This window comes from Pinus tabuliformis, chromosome 1_2, assembly GCF_031772625.1.
Source record: "Pinus tabuliformis cultivar Carrire ecotype Pingquan chromosome 1_2, CPIR1, whole genome shotgun sequence".
NCBI lineage: Eukaryota > Viridiplantae > Streptophyta > Pinopsida > Pinales > Pinaceae > Pinus > Pinus tabuliformis.
Genome location: NC_142298.1, coordinates 264,337,902 through 264,361,598, shown reverse-complemented (window position 1 = coordinate 264,361,598; position 23,697 = coordinate 264,337,902).

The window sequence follows — 23,697 nt, the reverse complement described above, 5'->3', positions numbered from 1 at the left end:
AATTGAAGAATGAAGCTTTGAAGGCTTCAACATATTCATAGTTTTGGAAGCAAACTGCCACCACCCAACATAGGTTGTTATCTACATTTGACATAGAAAAGGGGCAGTTCCAAATGGAATTTTTGGAACCTACAATGCCAACCCCCATAAGTGCAAAATATTACGAGGCTTCAATATTTTCCATTGATACCAAAAGGTTTCATGAAATCGATCAAATCGATTTGCATAAGCAAGCAAGTGAAATGATCTACCCAACAATAACCATTTCAGTCATGGTTGCCTCCAAGTTACAAACATCTCTAAATAATATGCACTCACAGTTGAAGATAGAAATAATGCCTTCTCTAGGCAAATACACTAGAATTAAGACTTTATAAGATTTAATTATCAAACTAGGATATGATCCTAGTGATGTCAAGGCAGTCGAGGAGATTATTAAAAACAAAAAAGCAGATATTCAAGCCCTCGGGAAACAACTTAAACTTCCAACAGCAGAGCACCCTCAGGCCAAAGAAGTAACAAATTCAGAAATGGAAAAAGAAAAGTTGTTCAAAATATTAGTTGAATAGAATGTCCAAATCCAAAAGATGGAACAGGACATGGAAGCACTATTGAAGGAAAAGGAACAACTAGAAGCAACAGGTACATCAGTAGCAGGTACATCAACAACATGCACATCAACAATAGGTACATCAGTAACAGGTACATCAACAACATGTACATCAACAATAGGTACATCAACACAACAAACAACACAAGCATCAACTTCAGATTCTTCGAAGAAGCTATCCAAAGCTTTAGGAGAATTATCATTAACAAATGAGGAAAAGGAGAAGTTAACAACAACACTCACAAAGATGGAGGAAAGCAAGATCAAAGAAGACAATGAATACCTTGCAAATGTACAAAATAATTTAAATTAATTCAACAAATTCAAAAATATGAAGTTTAGTCCCTTACAACTCAAATATTAGTAGAAGCCAAGCACAACATTTGGCACAATATTAATGCAAATATTACAGAATTGTGGCCATCTATTCAAATCATTTTTTAACAAGAAGAGATGGTGCAAAATGTTAAGACAATAATTGAGCAAAAAAATGCTGAAATTGAGCATAGACCAGTAAAAGCACACAGGATTATAAAAATGTTGAATTCCAAAACTAAAGATGAGCTTGAAGAGCTCAACATTCATGATAGAACATATGCATTGATGGAAGTCAAAAGAGTGTTAAGAAAGAAAAATATTATGGTGCAATTAGAAAATAAGTGCAAAGAATTGGAGTTACAAGTAAAAATATTCAACATAAAATTTATTGTATTGTAAAAGAAATATCTCCCAGCTTTAAGAGCTTCTAATGGAAAATTGATTCCATTAGAACAATATCAAAATCAATTATGTAATATTGTTGCAGATGCATCTAAATTTGCTAAAGTTAAAGGAACTATAAATGGAGAAGCTTTCATGGAGGGCCTACAACATGATCTCTGTATTCAACATGAAATCCATCATCTATTTCTGAACAAGCCAAATTTTCAGACATACATAGAAGTAGATGAGAGATTCAGGACATGGTAAATTTTGTCATTTTAAGTGAAGAGCGATGGGATAAGTTACTAGAGCTGGTTGAATAAAGATAAACATAAATACTATAGTTTTGGGAAGCAAAAAAACAGAAGAAGCAGGGAAGTAGCTAAAATCACCATAAGTTCACCTCAAAATTTGAACAGAAAATCAGAAATAGTCTAGATTTCCTATTACTTAGTCCTATTTTGGAAATATCTACATGTTTTTAGTAGATATTATTTTGTAATAGATTTTATTTGAAGTCCTAAATTTGAGACGAATTCTATAAATATTTTGTAAAAATACTTAGTAAGGGTTGGATTATGCAAGAAGAAAATATTTTTCTGTGATTTTAAGCAGTCAAATATATTTTTGAAGTAATTAGTTCAGTAATACAGAAGCAGTTTGGTTTCAGGATTCTTGCGTCAAGCAAATGGTGATGTTTCCCTCTTTTTAAACATGTTTCCTTTCAAGTTTCACATGAATGTTTTCCTTCTTAAACTGTTTACAAGAATATTAAGGGCCGAAATTATTGTCAATACTCTACTCTGGTTTATTAAATAATATCAATGTTTTCTTTATGATATTAAGTATAAAATTCATCTGTGTATGCTCCATATTTATTTGAACTTAATTCTAATTCATCTCATTCACACCACAACAACTCTACGATATCCAGGAGTTTTCCTACCTCACCATGTTTTCTTCTCCTATGTTTATTTTAATTGATTAATGAAGACCTTATGACTCCATGCCCCAATGGACTTCTCTTCCATTTTACAACCAAAACTTTAAAAAATCTATCTTGTCCTTTCATACCTAGCCTAAAATTTAAACACTAAGATTGAAAATCATACAGAGAGAGCCCTCTTGAAATCTGGAAGGGCTAGATCCCAAATTTGAAAGTGGCTTGTGGTTACCTCTGTAGTTTCCTTTTCATCCTAAGAAAAATACTGAGTGTTAACAAATAGCAACAAGAAAATCCTAATTTAATCTGTCTTTAATTAAATTAGGAATTAAATTGTAATTATATTCTCATAGCAACTTGTAATAGTTAACTAAGTTAAGTTGACTTAGTTGGCTTAGTAGATTCGAGTTGGAAGTCTATCCAGAGTCAGGTAGAGTGATGCCTAAATTTTAGGGGCCTGGGTTGAGTTCTTATTGAGTTGTAATTATTTAATTTAGTTTAACTGAGTTAAATTCAATTAAACTAATTCTAAGTGATGGAGGAACTAGTGAGAGGTCAAGTGAATTAAATTGGATTTAATTCACATGGAGTGATCAATCAAATAACTGATAATTGAATCATAAATAACTGATGCATGTCAGTTTTGAGAAAGACATAGTTGATATTAGAGTTCAGGGACAACGTACTATCAGTTGTAAAATCATCTAAATTAAACTGATGATGCATGCAATTAGAGAAAGGCATATGGATGGATTGCGTAGTTATGAGTGAGGAATTTCCCAATTAAATATGGGCTAATTCCCAAGGGAACAGTGCAAGGAAGTAGGATCTTAGTAGGCAACAAATTTGGATAAGTATTGGCTTGAGATGGTTTGTGAAGCAATGAGATAGATTGTACTTGTGTAGAGATTGTTCAAGTTGAACAAGCATTGTATTTTCTTATGATATCTTCTGGTTAATGCAATATATAGATAAAAAGAGTTTTTAGCTAAGGCTTTCCCAAAAAAATTATTGTGTTATGTGTGATTGAAATTATTCCTTTTTGGCTTCATGATTTCATCGATCAATTTTTGTTTTTGCTAATGAGTAGAGTAGATTCAAGTCAATTGTTGTAGCATATCAAAATATGCAGTTTGAATCCACAATACAAATCTACATGGTATCAAAGCTAATATCACTATAGAAGAGGAGAATACAAGTTTGTTGTGCATGTTAAATTGAATTTGCAGCTTCATACTTCAGAGCCACCAGGATGTTGTTCTATGGATTGAGACTTGAGTATTCCTTTGAGGGTAGCTTGAATTACATAGCTTGGAAGGAAAAGATGGAGGCAGTATTGGAAGAAAATGGGCTGAAGGAATTCATAGATCATGACATCCTAAAGCCTCTAACATCTGATGCTAAAGATCTGGCATAATGGAGAAAGTGTGTGGCAATGGTGAGAAGGATTATCCTAGAATGAGTTCGAGATCATATTGTCTCGAATCTCCATGGTAAGGAAACTCCATTTGCAAAGTTATCCTATAAGGACTTTGAGATCATATTGTCCCGAATATCCATGGTAAGGAAGCCCCATTTGCAATGTGGAAGGCCTTGATGGACCTGTTTCAAAACAACAGTGACCAAATGAAGCTGGCACTGAAAGACAAACTCAGAAAGATCAAGATGGAGAAGGAAAATACAATACCGAAGTACTTGACCTAGTTCACCCAATGTCAGGATGAGATTGGAAGTGTCAGTGTTACTGTTATAGAAGATGATTCGGTGAACCTAGCACTTCTAGGACTTCCCAAGAGATGGCATAGCTACCAGGACTCAGGTTAATGTGAGGGAGAATCTACCAAAGTGGGAGTAGCTGTGGTCCAACTTGGTACAGGAACAGATTCAGCAGAACACCAGAGATGGATCCTCATCTAAGCATGATGATGAGGAGAACTATGCCTTAGCTAGAAAGGCGAAGAAAGGGAAGGGGAATTCATCCCATTCCAAATCATATTTTAGTTAGGGTGACAAGAAGAAGGACATGCCATAAATTAATTTTTTTCACTGTCATGAGCTGGGACATTATGCCACAAATTGTCCAGACAAGAAGGTCGGTAAGAAGCCCTCAGGAGGAGTAGCAGGTGAAGCCCTTTCTTCACAATTAAAACTAGATTTCACCCTCATCACATGCATGGTGACATTGGTGATGGGTAGTGTGTGGTACCTAGATAGTGGAGCCTCATTCCATATGACAGGAAAAAAGATCTCTTCAATAACTTGGAGGAGAAGGACCTCCATATGCACATCGAGATGGGAGGTATAGTGCATCTGACATCGGTATTATTACCTTTCAGAGGGAGTTTGGTTCTCCCCTCACATTGAAATATGTCATGTATGTTCCAGGTTTGAAGAAGAACTTGGTTTCTGTTGCCATGTTGGAGGATCGTGGCTACGATGTGATATTTAGTAAGGTAAAGGATTTCCTTTGTCAAATAGCCTCAAGATAGGTGAAGTAGATTGGGGTTTGGGTGAAGAACCTCTACAAATTGGATGTAGAAGACTGTGCTTCTTTGAGCACTAAAGCAAATAAGGTGCAAAGCCGAGACATCGATGAGTTGTGGCCTAGAAGATTTGGTCACTTGCACCATGAAGCCTTGGAGATCAAGCAAAAAGTTTCTACAGGACTTCCCAAGGGTATAATAGAGAAGAGAAACACATGCAAAAGGTGTAAAACGGATAAGTGCACCAAATATTCCTTTCATGATAAAGAAAACAGAGTGCAAGCGATCCTTGATTAAGTTCACTTAGACGTGTGTGCACTGTTCTCGGTAGCATCCACAACCAAGCACATGTATTATGTAATATTTGTTGATGATTTTTCTCATAAGTGATGGATTTTATTCATGTAGAATAAAGATTAGACATTTGCTAAATTTTGTGAATTTAAAGAACTTGTCGAGAAAGATACTGGCAGGAAATTTTAAGCTCTCAGAATCGATAATGGTTGAGAATATGTGTCAAATGAATTCAAGAACTTTTGTGCAATAGAAGGCATTCTAAGGGAGTTGATAGAACCTCATAACCCACAATAGAATGGGGTGGATGAAAGGAAGATAAAAAGTATTGTGGAAGCAGCATGGGTGATGTTACATGATCAAGGCCTATTGTTACACTTGTGGGCTGAAGCATGCAACACAATAATTTATTTGCAGAACAGAATCCCTCATCGAATTCTAGGGATGATTACACCAGAAGAAGATTTTCCAGGTAAGAAACTAGATGTGGCACACTTTAGGACCTTTAGTTCATCAGTCTACTATTATGTTACTAAGGATGCACATAAAAAGATAGAGCCCACAGCTGAGTTGGGCATATTTGTGGGGTACACTGATACACCTCACAACTATCAGGTGTACCTGCCATCTAACAAGATGACAGTGGTTCATAGAGATGTGAAGCTCAATGAAGAGAAGGCCATGATATGTTCCCTTGAGAGAGAGCTTCAATTAAATGCAGTTGAGGAGCCTTTAGCTCCAAAGGATGAACCTCAGGATGAGGAGGAGCAATCACATGTAAAGGAGAAGAGAGTGGAAAAACCCACTGTTGGCTTAGTGGGTCCTAACCCAGGTTCAACGTTAAGTTAGCCAAAAAAAATCCCTACACTACTGGCCCTTTCGGCATCAATCCGCAGAGCACAGACTGAAGTCTCACTTGAAGCAGTATGGGGGGATGTTGGAACCAAGTTTCCGCACCCAGATATGGTAGTGATGTCATTTTATGTGCTAACTCTACCTTCATGCAGATTGAAAAGCCTTTTAGGGCTTATCGATATACTTCTCCTAATTGGACTCTAGACCTTCACGAAGGTCTACAACTGTCTTTTGTAGACCCTAAATAAGTGAATTAGCCACTTACGTGCTTCTGTAATTACTCCTACTTCTGTATTTACCCAGATTGGCTTAAGAGTATGATAACTTCAACATGCTTTAAGATATTCTTTGCGTAACAAATATTATTACTTGTGTTCATATAACAATGTAATATATGCAAATTCATGCATCAATATAGTATTAAATCATAAACCCATTATTTATCATGACATAATCACATTCATGCATAACATAAGTAAATGGAAAAAACACAGATATTTCCAGAATAATTTCTTTATTGATGCTTTAGTTCTTCCTATAGACTCGACACTACCTTGTGCACTCAGTTCTAAGGGTCTGCGCACTTAGCTGCAGACTCTATTCTAGGCCTCTGCGCACTTAGCTGTAGAGCCTATCTTCTACTCTAAGAGTCTTCACTCTTAGCTCTTACTGACCCATTACATTTTTCTTCATCATCATCAACTAAAAATTGCCTTAAACTCTTCTAAGAATCCCCTTTATATACAATCCCATGGTCCGCGGACCATGGGTGGATCTACTAAAGCCGACACAACTTACATAAACAAAGGGTGAAACCCTTTATGACACTTTACCATCTACACGCTTTGTGACCACAACTTGCGGAGACTTTACACTTTACATACAAAAACTTGGGCTTTCTACCCCACAACTTGGGCTTTTAGCCCCAAAATTGACTCTAGGGGACCCTATCCCAATAGGCCCCCAACACAAATATGGTTACTCACCCCCAAGTCACTCTGATGGCATGAATATCTTACTGTGAAGACCTCCCAACTCCACTTGTGCCACTGCAACTTCAGCTGTGCACTGCGTCGCTGCTTGCTTGACCAACTCCACTAGATACTCCAATGTTGGTCCTGCGCTATCTGCTTGGATCTTCTATTGTGTTGTCTACAAGCTGGCCAACTTCTCCCGAATGGTGGCAGAGATAACGTAGACCTCCTCCAACCAAGGCCCCAATCTGGCCTTGAGGATTGTCTCTTTCCACTGCGCTGCTTCCCCCTGTTCTTGTAGTTTCTTTGCCTCTTGCAGCTTTGCCAACCTTTGCGTTATAGCAACAGTGCACACCATCGCCTTTACTTTGTCATAGTGCTGCTGCAGTTCCCGTGCCTCTATGTTCAACCTCTGTAGGTTAGGATCTTCTTGCAGACTTGTTATTAGCTCCATATACTGCTCAAAGAGCACAGTCAATTCCACTACCATGGCATCTATTGCAATGGCTCCATCTTTCACATCGGCTTCATGCTGTTCTCTAACCTCTGGTGGAGTTAAAGGCTATGTATTCAACTCAAGCTATGTGATCTTGAGGTTCAACTCAAACTAAACCTTGGCCGTTTCTATTTTTGCATCGTGCAAACCTGCAGCCAGCTTCCGGATCTTGGTCTCCAACGACACTTCTTCTAGTATGTGCAGTTCTAGAACCATCCTGTACAGTTCGACTATCACAAATGTAGTGCGCTTTTTCTTCTCTTGAACCTTTTTCCATGTTGTTATGGCCGTTGTTTTCTCCACGAACATTTGTTCATTATTTACCTTCTGCTCCCTAATCAAGCTCAACATGTGTTGCTCTCATGCCCTGATATTTTCAATCACACTTGCTTGCAGTGTGTGAAGGAATTCACTCAGGAGCGGGTCAAGTTCAGACAAATTTTCTTCAATGCGTTGACAGTGGCCTTGTCATCATCTACCTCCATGCTCAAGGCTCCATCAGGAAATGCGACTTCTCGGGGATCCAAAGATCGAACCAACTCTTTTGCTTGCGTGGTCCCGTCGCCCAACTAGTTGATGCAGTGTTGCTCTACCCTGCACCTGTCTAGATGTGAGTTGTTTGAATCTATAGCTCGCGCAAACCTGACTGAATGGTGACCAGTGCTTACTTCTGGTGCTACTCAAACTGCTACAACAGTTCGACGGTTGTATCCCTTACCTTGTCACCAATGTAATCCAAGTCGCCCTTTGTCAAGGTGATATGGTCTAGCGACGAATTGGAGGCCTTCGTCTTCTTTTGTGGTCCTTCTTTTTCCTGTTCCCTGTTTCGCTTCACCTGGAAGGGAGTGCTTTCCAGATCTCCATCGCCCTATTCTAATTTATCTTCTTCATCCATATGTGGTGTAGGGGATTTTTGGTTCCTGTCAGAGCCACACTCTTCCTATTCTACTTTTTCTTTTGCGACACGCTCCGCTTTTGCTCGAGCCTTCTCCTCAGTCTCCTTCTTTCTCTTTTCAGCCAATTGCTGAACCTTTAACCAGGCCACTTCCTTTTTCTGCTTTTCCTCGGACTTACTAGTCCCGATGGAAAGATCTGATACTGTGCACCAATCTGCTAGCCAATGCTTGATGAACGCCGTGATGGCGTAATCTGTGGCAAGGTATGGGAGATCGTACCATTTCTGGTCTGGATCCTTGCGTGCCTTGATATACACATCGTGGAAGTCCACTTTGAACTTTGCATACTCAGAGAGCTGATAAAAAACAGTTGGGGACAACCACGACTTTTTGTTAATGGCTGCGTGGATGCTTGTCTCCATCAGCACCCAAAATATTTTACTTTCTTAGACATTCTCAACAACCTTGGTGGCCCATAACAAAGCAAACTTCGCCGCTTCTGGCAGATCTGTCTCAACCAAAGGAAATTGGCTGTCCTCTGGCAACTCTGACTTGACCAACACAATTGAAAGGAGTAGCCACGAATAACGAAACACCTTGCTATGGTCTTGTGCCTGCCTACAGTTCGTGAGGAACTCACTGCATAGGAGGCGTGCCTAGCTGAATTGTATGCCCTCCGCGCACTAGGCCACTAGAGAAACCACTGGTGCTAGTACTTCGTCTACACAACACTTCCTCATCACTTTTCCAGCCATGACCTGGGTGGCCACCTTCACTGCGAGATCCGTAATGGTTGAGATTGAATACTCGCGTGGCTTCTTGACAAGTTTGAACTTGTCCTTCATCTTCTTTTTGAGGTCGTGCTCACTTGTCTTTCCGCAAAATGCCTTGGCCAGATTTAAGTTACCCAGAGTGAGGTAACAACGTGATCTGGTGGATCAACATATCGGTTATTGGTATCATCTCACTCAATAATAAACACACGTCATGTACAAGACACAACAGCTATTTAATGACTGTCAAATTGATCGGGGCATGGTGGTAATGCGACACCCATATTAGATTCAACAATCATGTTTTTTTCACCTTGCAAATCCATTCCACTAGCTCCTGCGTGATGACACCATATTCCTTGTAGAACACATGCTTCATAAAAGTGTCAGTAGCCAAGTGGGGAACCGCTCAATGTCTCCGAGTTCCCAATCCTTAAGCTTCAGATGTGGGACGCACATTAAGTGCGGACCTTCAAGGTTACAGTGTCTAGCAGTAGGGGTGTATTAAGGAGGAACTGTCCCTCATCTGGGTCCTTCAGAACCTTCACCTTTCCCTGTTGCAGAGGGATGTACTCTGGTAGCTTCGAAATAGGGTCTACCCCCTCAATATCAATGCCATCTGCACCCTCCTTGGCCTCCAGGTCTACTACTTTTCCCTTCTCCTGTGCAGTGGGATTTTCTTTTCTCTGGGCCTATGTAGCCAGATGTTTCCTTAGTGACTTGCGCACTGGCAACGTCTTCTTATGTTTATCCTTCTTCATCCTAGGGACCTCTTGTGCCAGTGTAGGCTTTGGCCTAGGTGATCTCGACGACTTTGTCACTACTGCCGGAACCTCCATACTCATGACCTCAGGGGCAACTCCCTCAGAGGCAATAGACCCTCTAGCACTTGCAGTTTCTACAGGTGCAGACATGAGGCTATTAAGGAGCTACTGGGTTTCCTCAGGTAACCTGTCAAACACAGAACTAGCCACCAAGTCCTCAAAGAACTCACGGTTCATGTGCAACAGATGACACAAATCAGAAAATCTCAAAATGCAAAGTGTTTCTCGCTGGACAACCATTTGTAATTTATAGGCAAATTCGAATTCAAATCCGACCGTTCCCCCCAAAATCTGCTCTTAAATGCTAGACTGGCGATAGATTTTCAAAGATTTCCCTCTTAAATTCAGCCTTAAATGCCGCCTCCCGCTCCTCTTAATCATTTTGTCACTGTCAAATCATGAACAGTGACAATAACAATCACTTTCTGGATGCACTGCGTGGTCTCTCCTTCTATAGCACAACTCCCTTCGTGCTTTGGCCTAAATTGTGGCACTCCTCCGACCACGCAGACCTCTAGTCGCACAACTCTACAACCTGGGCAGTGCAGTTTATAGTCCCACGCCTCCTTGTAGCTACCTGGAGCGCTAAGACTATACTTCGGTCATATAGTCATCTGGACGGATTCTCGGTGTCTGGCTTCAATCGGCTGCCATTTACCTTTCCTGAAAATGGATCTCCATTCAATTTCAACAGCTGAACTGCTCCACCATCGGTAATCTCCTTGATGACATATGGCCCTAGCTAATGCATCCGAAATTTTCCTGAAAATTTATCGCACTTGATGTCATATAATAAAACTAGATCATTTACCTTGAAGGTGTGCAGTTTGATGTCCCGATCGTGCCATGCCTTTTTGCGCTCCTTCTAAACTTGCTGATGGAATCCAACAAAAAATCTATCATAGACCATCCTAAAATGTGTCTGTCCAGTCAGTTTCTTACAAGTAGTTCTATAATCCCATAGCACCGGTGGTATGCGCACGTCCCAATAATTCCTTTGTGCATTGAAAACCTTTGCCAGTGTGTTCTCCAATATCTTATTGAACTCTTCAACCATCCCATTGGCCTGAGGGTGATACAGTGTGCTCTTTTTATGATAAACTTGGAATTCCTCTGTCAACACGCTGATTGTTTCATTAAGGAAATGTGTTCCGCAATCACTCATCAAAATATTCGAGCAACCGAACCTAGTTAACACATATTCAAATAGGAATTTTTTTTTTTGTTTCCCCCGTACAGTCCTTCACAGGTTGTGCCTTCGCCCATCTGGTCAAATACTCAGTCGCAATGATGATATACCGTGCACTCATTTTCTTTCCTAGAGGTTGAATCGGCCCTACAAAATAAATCGTCCATTTCTCAAATAGTTGCAATGACATTTGCGGATTCAGAGGAAGCTCATCCCTCCATGATGACCTGCCAGTTCTCTGACATGCATCACATGCCCTACAATAAGCTTTGGAATCCTTATGTAGTGTTTTCCACCACAACCCAGCGCGTAAAATCTTTTGCGTTGTTGCTGTTCCTGCATAATGGCCTCCCGTAGCTCCTCCATGAGCTTTAGCGAGGATTCTGTTTCGTTCAAACTCAGGCACATAACATCGCAGAATTTCATCCGAGCCCATTTTATACAAATGTCCTGCAATGACAGAAAAGTCTGTCGCACGCACCACCAGTTCCTTCTTTTGTTGACTAGTGTACCCTTTTGGAGCCGTTCCTATAGACAGGAAGTGTATAATATCTGCAAAGTGATTGTCTGTGATGCGCACTACAAAGAGTTGCACATCAGGTAGCACCTCCTCTAAATTGATAGGATCCTCTCCTGTTTCAATGTGCAACAGATGATCTAGCCCTGCATTCAATCATCCTGGCTTCACAATTACCTCAAAATCATATTCCTGAAAAAACAACAACCATCTGCATATCTTCCCCCCCAACATATGCTTGTTGACCAGGTATTTTAATGCAGAGTGGTGTGTATACATCTTAAAGTGACCGCATAATAAGTAGTGTCTAAAATTCTGGAGCACGTACAACATAGCCAAACCTTCACACTTTATCGTTGAATAGTTCTTTTCAGCCTTAGATAGCTTCCTGCTTGCAAACGCGATAGGGTGATCAAATTCTCCCTCACCGGCCTGTGTGAGCACTGCTCCCAGTGCAATACATGACTCACCCACATGCACATGAAATTCCTTCTTCCAATCTGGGAAGACTAGGATTGACGCGATGACCATTTTTTCCTTTAAAATATCAAGACTTCACTGACATTCTTCATCCCAACAGAATGGAGTGTCCTTCTTTAGTAGTTTTTCCATCAACGTGGTAATCTGGGCATAAATCTTGGTGAACTTCCTATAATATCCAGAATGCCCCAGCGTTGTGCACAACTGTTTCACACTCCTTGGCGCCTCCAGATTGATAATAAGCACGATCTTAGCAAGGTCCACCATTAATCCTTGTCCGCATACCACATGACCCATAATTTTTTCGAAAGGAACACAAAAAAAAATTTCTTCAAATTTAGCGTGATCTGATTCCTCCAGCATGTGTCCAACATCAAGCATACACTATCTACAAGGTGCTTTAATAGCTCAAACACTGTCCAATCATCAAAGTATACCTCCAAAAACTTGTGAATGACTTCCTTGAATGTCGTGATGACTATGCGTGAAAAGATCGCCGATGCATTCTTCAGTCCAAAAGGCATTACAATATACTAAAAGCATCCCCATTCGGTTGCGAAGGTCATCTTACTTCTATCTTCAGGCGCGATCTTGATCTGATGGTACCCAGAGAACCCATCAGTGAATGAATATGATTCCTGCTCGCCAACATTATCCAACACGTCATCAGTGAATGAAGTTGGAAAGGGATCATGCACGTAGGCATCATTCAACTTCCTGAGATGTACGTATATCCTTATTTCATCCTTCTGCTTCTTTTCCTGAACCACCATTGGGCTCACCTAATTAGATTCTTCTATCGGTTCAATAATACCTACTGCAAGCATTTTATCCAACTCTACGTGGACCTTTTCTTTATAATTTAGATTGAGGCGATAAGGCCTTTGCTTGATCTGCTTCACATCTGGCTTCAATGTAATTTTCATAACACCTAGGTCCCCTATGATTCCTTTTAAGTATGAAAACTTCTTAGGGAACAAATCCTGATATTCGTGGAGCAGCTCAGCGACCTTATCTACTGCGGCATCATCCCAGTGGTCCCCATTCCTTGCAAATTTCGGCTCCACATCTATGTCAATGTTAACTTCTCTAGTGTTTAATGGTGCGATGATATATGGATTCTCTATCTGTGGTCCTTCAACTTCACAGTGACCTTCTGTCTCTGGGATATTAATGTTTCTCAGATCCTCGTCTTCCTCTTCAGTGGTCACGTTGTAGCATTCCAGCACATGGCGCAGTTGGGTGGTCCAATCTGGTTGAATCAAATCTAAAGGATCCTGCAGTATTCTGAAGATCGCTGCCTTGACCTCCTGCAATGCCTCATCAATGCATTCAAATCCATCCTTAAAGCTGAATGTCATCAAGAATCCCTGTCGCAAAACGTCCCATTCTTTAGTGCCATGGCGAAGCTTTGTTTCCAAGTACCAATTCATTGGTATGACATTCAAAGTATGAGAGAACAAATGCACCCACTCAGGTTGTGACTCCACTCCATAGAATTCAGTCCATTTTGCCAAGCGATTGCACGGATCATTCCTCCCATTCATATTTTTGTTAATTGAACTTTCGGGTGACCAAACCGCAATCTCATCATCTTTCTGTACATGCACCAGTCATCAAAACTATCTTTGTGCATACCCCACCATCTTGAGGGCATAGTGTGCAGCACCAAATCCAAGGCCTAGAAGTGATGTTTCTCTGGCACTTCCCTTTCAAATGCATCCAAAAATTTATCAACATCAGTGAAACCATCATAATAGGGCAGAATTCTTACCTCCGATGATACACAACACAACGATTTAGTCATCATATTGCAGTGCAACGTAGACACTCCGTGTAATCAATTCTGCCAGTGTTCCAACTCCTCATCTGAATCTAATGTACATGAAATTTTGTGGTCCCATGCAATACATCCATTAGCTTTTGGATTCACCCAATCTTGATCTTGCACTGTTATCTTATAAATTTGGTCCAAATCATCGTCACTTTCATAATCACGGACCGGTTCAGTATAGCACGGTCCTTCTGCATGGTCCAAGGGTACTACTGCGTGGAGCAATTTCTTCTCAAATGTCATCATTTGCTTATTCAAATTGATCACCTTGTTCATGTCAGTGGCCCAGTCAATCCCAAGGAGTGCAGGGTAGAGATTTTTTTCATCCACAATCTCAATCACTTCAAAATTGGCCAACGTGCTTGCGCCTTTGATATCTAGTGTTACCCCCTGTAATCTTCCCATGGGGATAATCTTCTGCTGATTTTCCATCCTCAATTGAATCAGAGACCACTGCAGTGAATGTCTCCCCATTCTCTCCCACATCTGTTTAGGCAAAGCATTCACGTTTGACCACAGATCCAAAATAACTTTATCCATCTCATTCTCTCCTATCTGCACAGTGAGCCTCATCTCACGTCATGTTCTGGTGTTATGCTTACCAATTTTCCTGACTATGCGTAGTCCCTCAGCAAAACTTTCTTTTCTGGCACACTTATTTATCGCGCAACAGCTTCATACAGGTTTCCAAGAATGTAGTCAGCATAGAGGGGTCCATTTATTCAGATAGATTATCCTGACTTCCTGAGGTAGAGGCCTCAATGAAGATTTTCTTGGCTTCCATAAAATTTTCCCTCGCGCACTCCAGATCAAACCCAAACTCCTTCTCTAGAGCTTTGTGGACCCATTCACTTTCTTTAGGCTACTTTCCCTTGTCATTGCCAATCATCATTCCACTTCACAACATTATATTCACATTAGGATATTCTTCGTGGAGTTCAACCCTCATCATATGTAGGTTCTGGGTAGGCTGTTGAGGCTGCATCCCCTTTTCACATATCTTAGCTAGTAATATAGGGCAGTCTTCTGTCACATGGTAAAACTGAGTAAAGTATCAGCATGACAAGCATGTCGGGTTCATACATTCTCATGCATAATGTCCTGGTCCCCCACAATTGTAGCAAATAACATGTCCTCGACCTCTACTAGGTCCTCCTCCACCTCAGTCTCGTCCACATCCCTGATATCCTCCTTGCGCTCCCCCAGTGCCTTGAACTGGAGGCCGAGTTTCTGCCTGTACTCAATATGTAAGCGTTCTATCCATCATTAGCTCATAGCTATGGTAGTTACGCTTGTCATGACCACCGATTTTCATAATTTGTAGAAGAGTTGTTGCGGTGTCTGTACAAATTTCTGCAGCAAGTGACAATTGTCTATCACATGTTTTCCAGCTACTTGATAGATAACACACCACAGTGCAGGCCTTGTACTTGGTCCTGCTTGAGCTTTCAGCCTCAGAGGCATTGACCCCCCTCCTGCAACATAATTTTCGAAGATAGGGCAATGATCCTTATCATGCTCTTGACTCTTACATTTCAAACACTACTTCCTTACGCAGCGTTGCGTCCACCTATTCCTTCAGCTGCTTGGCCTCCTGTAGCTTGGCTAACCTCTGTGTCGATGCAAAAGTTCATGCTGTACCCTTAACTTCATGATAGAGTTGTTGAAGTTTGCGCGCTTCTATCTCTTGCCTCTCGATGTTTGGGTCCTCTTACAAGCCGGTAGGGACCTCAAACTATTGTTCGAACAACTTTGTACAGTCTACTACTGCACTCTCCACCGTTGCAACTGCTTCTGTGGTAGAGGCTGCCCATTGTTCCTTTACCTATGGCAGTGTTGAAGGGTGGACCCTCAATTGGAGCTTTGTAATTTGTAGGTTCAGATCCAACTGAACTCGCACCATCTCTGTCTGAGTGTCGCGCACCCTTGTGGCCAATTTGCGGATGCAGACCTCGACTAGCTCCTCCTCCGGAATGGCCAACTCTGGGACCATTCTGCAGGCCTCCTCCACAACCTATATGATATTCTTACTCTGGTTGGTCACCTTGACATCAACGACGATGGAAACATTCCTCTGTAGGGTAATCTGCTCATTGTTTATCTTCTATTCACTGATCACTTGGAGGGTGCGGTGATCGTGGGCCCTCAACTCTGCAATTACTCTATCCTATGAGAGGTGGAGTGCTTTGCGTGGAAGCACTTCCAGGTTCAGTCGAACTCCTTTCAAGGTGCTAAAAGTGGGCCTATCAACCTCATTTTCCGTGGTTAGTGCTCCATTTGGTAGCACTATCACACTGGAAGCCTTCGTGTGCACCATATCGACAGCCTCTGACATGCCGATAGCCAAGCTGGTGGGCAGCGTACCAGCTTGCGATGCGCAGCTCTGCAACTCCTACAGCCTGGTCTAGATGGCCCCTAGGATGACCTATTGTTTCTTCTAAAATTATTGTAGGGCCTCCGTGGTGACATCTCTGACTGTGTCACCAATGTCATATAAGTCGCCCTCTATCAATGTGATGGGGTCCAACGAGGTCTTGGTTGCCTTGGATTTCTTTCTGGACCCTCCCTTCTATAGCTCTCTTGGGCACTTAATGCAGATGAATGTCTCCTGAGGGTCCACGCCGTGCTACTCTGTGTCCTCCTTTTTAGTCTCAAGGGAAGGTGCCTGTGTGCCTTTGTCAAACCCCTTCTCTATGCCACCTATCTGTCTTCCTACCTCTTTTCCTGCCTATTCTGCTTGGGCCTTCTCATCAGCCTCCTTTTTCCTCTTTTCAACCAGCTACACCATCTTTAGCTTGGCCTCTTCCTTCTTCTTCTATGTAGCAGACTTGCTTCCACTCGTAACCAAGTCTATGGTGGTGCGCCACTCCGCTGGCCATTTATTCAACACCGCATCAATGGAATCATCTGCGGCTAGGTATGACAAATTGTACCACTTCTGCACAGGGTCCTTCCATGCCCTAATTGATATCCAATGGAAATTAACTTTGAATTCGGCATAGCTCTATAGGTTAGCATATACCATTGGCGACAATCATGACTTGTGATTGTTAGCCATCCTGATATTCATTTCCATCAAGATCCAGAAGATCTTTTTGTCCCGAATGCGCTCCACGTCCTTGGTTTCCCACAACGAAGTGTACTTTGCTACTTTAGGAAGGTTTTTCATGACTGAGGGGAATTGGCTCTCTTCTAGTAGCTCCCACGCTACCAACAAAATTGATAGCAAGAGCCACGCGTAGTGGAAGGTCTTGCTTTGCTCTTGCGCTTCACGGTAGTTGGCTAGGAACTCTCCGCGAAGGTAGTCTGACTAGTTAAAATGGACTCGTTCCACACACTGCTGTGTGATCACGATGATAGGCGCCAACACCTCATCGATGCGACACTTCTGCATCAACTTCCTTGCAAGGATCTATGCTGCCACCTTCACAGCGGGGTCGCAGATGTTGGAGACAACATACCCACTTGGCTTCTTGACCAGTTTGAACTTTTCTTTCATTGATTCTGCTCACGCCTGCTTGCCACCCGTGCTGCCAAAGATCGTAGCTGGATTTTCACCTGTATATGGCAGGCGCGTTATTATGTGAATCAACATATCAGTGACGGGTATCAGATCCTCCAGCCATAGACATCCATCATGCACAAAGCACAACAGCTACTTGATGAAAAAAACTGTCACGGGGGTGCGGTTATAGTGTGGCACCCAGAGCAGGTTGAGTAATCTTGCTTTCTCTACTCCTTTGAGCCACTTCCGTGGCTCCCGTGAAGTCATCCCCGCATTCGTGTCTATGATGTGGCGCATCAACTATTTGATTGCTAGGTGTGGGAACTTTTCGTGGTCCGCCAAGTCCTAGTCTTCAAGCTTCAATATCGGTACCCGTACCAAACACAGACTGTAAAAAGTGATTTCATCCTGTAGCAGAGGGGTTTGCAGGGGAGACTTACTTTCATCGATGTCCTTTGGGACCTTGGATTTAGGCTTGCACGGAGGGACATACTTCGGCAACTATGTAATACGGTCTGCACCCTGGGCTCCAACCTCCTCTATTTCCATTCCCACATCCTCATCATCCATAGGGATGTCTTCGATGTCCTCCTCTTCTGCTTATAGGTTTATAGCCTTGCTTTTCTCCTAGGTAGTGGGCTTTGGTGGGTTTTTCCTTGGCAATGCGCACACCGGTATGGAAGGTTGCTTGCCCTTCTTGTCTTTCACGGTCTCCTTGGTTGGGGTGGGCTTCAGTCTCGGCATTCTAGGAGATTTAGGGACCTCCGCCAATATTTCAACCACTTCTGGGGTAGCTACTTCGGCCCCCATAACAATTTATTGCACACCCTCCTCGGTTGCCATTCCTTCGGTGTCCATAACTTCTACATGGGTCGACATGGCGCTATTCACTAGTGCTTGGGTCTCCTTTGACAATTGTTCAAACGTCAGACTCACTATCATATATTGAAAGAATTCACAGTTCATGTGCACCTAAAAGTGTAACAACTCATTTCTCAAAATGCCAAGTGTTTTTTGCTGGGCAACTACTTGTAATTTATAGGGCATTTCGAATTCAAATCTCACCATTCACCCCAAAATCGGTTCATTAATGCTAGATTGGTGGCATATTTTCAAGGATATAAGCCATAAATTTCATCTTAAATGCTGGCCGCCCACTCCATTTGGCCTCACTTCTACCTTCTTTTCATGAACAGTGACTTTAACAGTCACTTTCCGGCCGACCTGCGCGATTGATTCCTGGGTAGTGCAGCTCCCTCTGTGTTGTCATAGACCCAGTGACAAGTCCTTGCTTCACACCATTTTCCAATCACACAGCTCCCTAACCCGAGCAGTGTAGTTTATAGTCCCGCACCTCCTTTCAGCTACTTGGAGCACTAAGACTGTGCTACTTTCATTTAGTCACATGGCCAAACCGTCAGTGTATGGCTTCAAGCGACTATACCACTCCTCCATTTAACTTGACCAACTGTACCACTGCTCCATCGGTAATCTCCTTAATAACATAAGGCCCTAACCAGTGCATCCTAAATTTCCCTAGAAATTTATCAAACTTACTATCATATAAAAAAACCAGGTCATTTACCTTAAATTTGCGCAGCTTGATGTGTCGATCATGCCACACCTTTTCGTGCTACTTTGGGACTTGTTGAAGAAATCCAACCAAAAATCTTTCTTCTTCGAGCTCATCCAGCTACGCGAGCCTCTCCTCCAGGGCTCCATGATCCGTCATACCTATGAGTGCTTCTATGCACAGACTAGGCACGATGTATTCCATAGGCATTACTGCTTCCACACCATAGACAAGCCTAAAAGGGGTTTGTCCAGTCAACTTCTTGCATGTCGTTCGATAAGCCCATAGTACTGCAGGTATGCGTAGGTCCCAATCACTTCGCTGAGCATTGCAAACCTTGGTCAGTGCATTTTCAAGCACTTTGTTGAATGCCTCCACTGTCCCATTAGCCTGTGGGTGATAAGGCGTGCTCTTCTAGTGATATACCTAAAATTCCTCTGCCAGTGCACTGATCATCTCATTCAGGAAGTGTGTACCTTGATCACTCATCAAGATCTTCAGACATCCAAATCATGTCAGTACATGCTCACTAGGAACTTCGTGGTAGTCGCACCCATGCAATCCTTCACCGGCTATGCTTCTGCCCAACGAGTCAAATACTCTGCCACTGTGATAATTTACCTTGCTCTTGTCTTCCCTTGTGGCTGAATGGGTCCTACAAAATCTGTCGCCCACTTCTCGAAGGGTTGCAACGTCATTTGTGGATTCAAAGGTATTTCATCCCTTCGTGATTGCCTGCCTGTTCTTTGACATACGTCACACACCTTGCAATATGCTTTTGAATCCTGATGAAGGGTTGGCCACCACAACCCTCCGCATAGAATCTTCTATGTGGTTTCTCTCCCTGCATAATGTCCTCCCGCGGCACCCCCATGAGAATCCATGAGGATTCTTCTTCTTTTGAAATCAAGTACATACCGTTGCAATATCTCATCAGTCCCCGTCTTGTATAGATTCCCAGTAATGACAGAGAAATCAATCGCGCGCATGACTAATTCCTTCTTTTGTTGGACAATGTATCCTTCTGGTGCAGTTCCTGTTGTTAGGAAGTGCATTATATCCTCAAAATGACCATCCTTGACATGCACTGTAAATAGCTACACATCAGGAAATCCTTCTTCTAAGTTAGTAGGTTCCTCCCCTGTTGCGATGCGCGACAAATGGTCTAGTCCCGCGTAAAATCATCCAAGCTTCACAACAACTTCAAATTGGACTCCTGGAACAATAAGAGCCATTTGTAGATTCTCCCCCCAAACACAGGCTTATTGACCAGGTACTTGAATGTGGAGTGACGTATACATCTTAAAATGGCCTCCTAGCAAGTAGTGCCTGTAATTCTAGAGCGCATACACCATAACTAGCACCTCGCACTTAGTGGTGGAATAGTTCTTCTCTACTTTGGATAATCTGCGGCTTGCAAATGCGACAGGATGGTCCAAGCCTTATCCACCAGCCTGTGTCAGTACTACTCCTAGCACTATACATGACACATCGACATGTACATGAAACTCTTTCTTCCAGTCCGGGAAGACTAGAATCAGCGCGGTAACCATCTTTTCTTTCAATATATCCAAGCTCTTTGTTAAAATTAGAAACTAGGACCAAAATCCATGTGGGTCATCTTATTAATGGAAGATGATATTTTTATTGGATCCCTCAAATCGAGAGGTGTAGGATTGATCTAAAGATCATCCGATTCTGATATGTATTCATGGAGATATGAATTTATTTGTGTTATGGGACGATTCGTCAAGGTCGGCCAGCAACCAAATAAACCCCACTTGTGTTCAATGTTTTAGTATAGATATAGGTGGCCTTCAAGTCATTTCAACACACTTGGGATCTCTTCCTCTCTACTTGTATTTGGGTTTTAGTAGGAGGATAGATCCTAAGGGATAATGCTTCCCTAATCCAGAGGGCAGAAGCCGAAACTGCCGGGAAAAGCCGGAACTGCCGGAATTGTCGGGAATAGCTGGAATTACCAAAACTACTAGGAAAAGCCAGAACTGTTGGAACTACCAGGAATAGCTGGAACTGTTGGAATAACCAGGAAAGATGATGTAGAGGGAAGAAGTTGTAACTATCGGGAAAATATGGAACTGCCATAATTGCCGAGAATAGCTAGAATTGCTGGGATGCCGGAACTGTTGGGAAAAACCGGAACTGCTGGAATTGCTGGAACTGTCGGAACTGCTCGGAACTGTCGAGAACTACCGGAACAGCCAGAACAGCCTGAACAACCAGAACAGCCGGAAGAGCCAGAATAGCCAGAACTGCCAAAACTACCGGAACAGCCAGAGCATCTATCTCCGAAGGAGAGCATCATGCAAGGGACAACTAACTAACATTGGGACAGTTGTATGGTACTTAGCAGCAAATACACCAAGAATGGAATGTTACAACTAGCATGCAAGGGAAAACTAGCATGCTAAGGAAAACAAGCATGCTAGGGACAACAAGCAAACAAGGGACAACAAGAAAGCAAGATGCAACCAACACATAGGTCAATATGGCAACATGGTGCAACAATGGCACATAATGCAATACAGTGATGGGTACAATCATGATTAATGAAGTGTGATGAGATGCAGCATAGTGATGATGGGTGCAGCATGGTGTAGCGCGGTGAGGTGCAGCATGATTATGAAATGTAGCAAAATGATAGGTGAAGGAGTCACCTTGGAGAATCAGTTGAAGCAACATGTCTTCAACTGATCTCATGTATCATCTTCTTAGAGATGATCTATGCTCTTATCTAGATAAGTCAAAGTGTTGACTTCTGTTGTAAATGCACTATCTCTCTCTCTCTCTCTCTACTGAACTATTGAAGAACATATAAGAAGAATTGATCAAGGGCTTCCCCACATTGGGGTTTTTCCCTGGCTAGCACCACATCTTGTGTCCTCTTGTCTTGGCTTGTCTTCTACGATTTATGTTTATGTTCTATATGTACTTTACTTTAATGCTGATGCGATTGCTAATTTGGAAAAGATATTGAACTAATTGTGAAAATTGAAATAAATTGCTCTAAGCATAGAACATACCTAAAATTAACATGGTATCAGAGGTGAGGTGAAGACAATGCCCAAGCAAGAGCGAAAGAACAAGGCTCGACCACCGGGAGAGGATTCACCTCTAGGTTAGAATTCTATTCTTTCAATAAGGGTGAATTGGGGATCCTTGTAGCTCAGTTATATACAGCCGAGCTACTAAGGAGAAGACATAACACACTCACTTAATACCTATTTTCATTGGCTTTATTATATCTCTATCACCAAAGAAAGTTGGGAAAGGACAAAAGGATCAGTGGATTCCTCATCCCTCTTCAAATTCGCCGAGGGTGAAATTGAAGCAGAGAATATTATCTGAATGGCACAACAGAATTTTCTGATGACCTACCTAAAGATCACTTCATTGGGAATTCTGGATCTAAGGGTGGAAGGAAAGGCAGATGCCTTGGTTGCAATAAGTTCGGCCATTATGCGAAGGAGTGTCTGAATGGCAGAGACACATCTCTTGATGAAGATAACAATAATTCCTGGGACATCTTCAATGATCAAAGGAATGACAGGTAATGCAGGTCATCAAGGAAATGGCCAACTCTTCAAAGAAAGAAAGGAACCCCAGGCATGAAGAATCAAATGTTGTTTTTGATAAGATAAAGAAGCTTTATCTTGTATTGGCCCTCTCCTTTAGGTTATATGGGAATTTTGCTTATTGATCGTAGTGCTTCAAGGCACCTCATCGGATAGAAGGGTGCTCTCTCGAATCTGGTAGAGATGGAAACAACTGTGGGATTATACTTGGAGTCGATGCCACCTATCTCAGAAAGGGTGCAGGGAATGTTACCCCTCAATTGAATGAGGGTAACACTATTCAATTAAAAGAATCTCTTTTATGTACCTAATCGCAAGAAGAACCTGGTGTCCATTTTAGAAATGGAAGTCAAAGGTTTCAGGGTGGCATTCATCGATGGAAAGGTACATGTTAAAAAATAGAATTTCAAAGATGCTTTTTCTCATGGGTTCAGGGTTGGAAATTTGTATCAAGTTGTAGAATGGTCCATTGGGTATCATGTCAATTGACATATCGCATCTATAACACCAGAGGTCTGCCTATGGGGCCTTACCCGATGTGAGTCAGATGGTGATAGGGATGCCTGAATTCAAGAAGAGCATGAAGGTACATGTCTGAGAAGTACCAAAGGAAAATCTTATAAGGGGACCATTCCCCTCATGCAGCAGGTCCACAGGTTTGGAACAACCCGAGGAGTTTGAGATTCATGATTGGGAATCTCATGTATATAGGTGGAAGAAATCCCTCTATGGCTTGAAGCAAAACACCTCGAGCGTAGTATGAGAGGATTGATAACTGTTTGATGAAGCTGAGATTCACTAGGAGTGAAACCGATCTAAACCATTACCCGAAGGTTGTGGATGATAGACCTCTCATATCGACACCTTATGAGGACGACCTATTTCTGACAGGTGTAGACCCTCTTGTTTGAATAAGTAAGAGGGAGTTGGATTCCGGATGTGGAATGATAAAATGTAAGCCTGTGACTACCTCGAGGATCTTAACTTTCAGAAGTTAAATGGTAGTGATGTCGGACTAGATTTGGGAAATGCCTCCGAGTTTCATAAACTCATTCACGTTGATGTTCTTGGTGAACTTCCGTCCAAACATATGTTTTGTAGTTAGCATGGTGAGCTCATATTTGGTTGAGCCTCACTGGATTGGTGCCAAGAA